The following is a 2,375-nucleotide window of genomic DNA, read 5'->3' on the forward strand; positions in this document are numbered from 1 at the left end:
ATATATATATATATATATATATATATATATATATATATATATATATATATATATATATATATATAAATTAGAGTCCATAAAGTTAGGCCTCTAACAGAAACTAAAAAATGTCAGTCAAATTATTTGATTAAATGAATGGTTCAGATTACTTTGATTTCAGTATTTTTTTTAATGATTTTCCTTCTTTACCTTCTATTATATTACTTTTTTCCATTAAATAATCTCACATTCCGTTAGTATAAACTTTAATAACTGAATATTCCGTTAACTTTTAACTTATCCATTAATTTTTATAAGAAAGGTCTTAGGTTCGAACCTCGTCCCAATCAGAGTTGGCATAATTGTTGAACATAAACTATGAACATTTTAGAATATATTATTGAAAAGTAAGTATTTCACTCTATTACTCTTATTAAATTACATAAATTAGTAGCTAAAACAAAAAATAATATATATACATTTCTTTAATTTAGAATTCGATGTCTACAATGCCTTTATTAAAAACAAATTATTCATTATCAAAAAATTAAAACATAGATATAATTTTATTATTATATTGTCTTTATTTTCTACAATACAAAGATTCCTTACCTTCAAATTCATTAATTAATTATATTCACTACATTGTTCATTACACTATCTTGTAATTAAATATCAAAGTTATTTTTGAAGAGATTAAATATTAAAGTTATATTACAAAATAATGCTATATATTTATTTATCAAGTATTCTATTAATAACATGGAAAAAAATTAAAATAATAATAATTTGAAGTCAATAACATGGAAAAGAAGGCATTCAAATAACGTAATAAATTGGAGGGGGAAACTACCCCGTAATATCTTTGGACTACATCACAGTTGTTCACTTTAAAGGTAAATCGTATTTATTTATTAATATGATTTAAAATATATAAATTTTTATTACCTTATCGGGTAGATCGGACAGAGGAAGGGAAAGAAACAATAAAGCTTCAAGAATTACAAAGAAACTTAAGTTATTGGTGAGGGACCACAAGTGCATTTTCCTATGTGAAATTCCAATTATACCCATGGTCTAAATGGAGTTTGTTGTGATGAACTAACAGAAGGCTAAATTGACAAACGTCTCAATAATTGAGGGACCAAATGTGTCCAAATTGAAAGATAGTGAGAACATTTCAAATGTGTTACTAATTGAGGGACCAAAAGTGCGTTTTCCCTATACTAATATTTATAAAACTGACCCCTAATGATTAAAAAAAATGCGGTAGCAATTTCGTAATTTTCCGCATTGGTCAAACTTAAGGTGCGTGACTTTCCTTCTTTAGGTGCGTGAATTCAGTGCTTAAGGTGCGTAAGTTCTTCAATGAGAACTTAAGGTGTGTTTTTGTTGAAATTTAAGATGCATCGATCTAAAGATTTAGGTGCGTTGTTTTACTTTTAAGGTGCGTGGTTTGTGTGCTTAAGGTGCGTCAATTGTTGAAACTTAGGGTGCGTCGATTTAAAGCTTTAGGTGCGTAATTTTCCTTATTAAGGTGCGTGGTTTTTTACAAGGTACGTGGTTTTTGTATTTAAGGTGAGTCAGTTATAATACTTAAGATGCGTCATTTTAAAGTTTTAGGTGCGTAGTTTGTGTGCTTAAGATTAGTTGTGTCAATTGTACACTTCAGGTGCGTCCTTTTGTGTTAACCGCACTTCTACACGGAAAAAAAACTTCGCACCGGATCCAATCCCTATATATATATGTTGGTACAAAAATTATGATTTTATGTACTAATGTTAGTTGCCATATGTTGAAAAGTGAAAGGAAGGAAATGGGTTTATATGTGATGTGATTAAACAAACATGAAGAATGAAGAATTAGGCATAAATTAAGGAAAAGAATGAAATGTGACCCTGATGAGAAAATGCATGCATACGCGATTGGCACAAAAGAAAAAGTGAAATTGAAATGGCAAATAATGCAATAAAAATGCATGAAGGTGTGTGACGTGTATGTGGCGCAAAATGAGAGGGAAATTGCAAAATGGAAGATGCAAAGTGTCAAGACTTGTGGTGAACGTATGTTGAAGTGTGGGCTGCGCTGAACAAAGGGAAATTAAAATGCATCAAAAAGTGGAAGAAAATAAGTGGCACAAGATGAGGAAAGGAAATTAAAATATAATGCATGAAATGTGTGATCGTGTGAGTCTACTTACGTGAATCAAAGGAGATCACTCATCATTATACATAGTCACTATTATAATGAATAAATAAAAGTAAAATAGAAAACATATATACACACATTCAAGTCTATTTGAATTACTATATAAAAAGGCGCACCTTCCGCATTTTGAATCCGACATATCTTCTAAAAAAACTTAACAAAGCATTTACAGAGAAATAGGCACAACA

Source organism: Ipomoea triloba, chromosome 12, assembly GCF_003576645.1.
Source record: "Ipomoea triloba cultivar NCNSP0323 chromosome 12, ASM357664v1".
In the NCBI taxonomy this organism is placed as follows: Eukaryota; Viridiplantae; Streptophyta; class Magnoliopsida; order Solanales; family Convolvulaceae; genus Ipomoea; species Ipomoea triloba.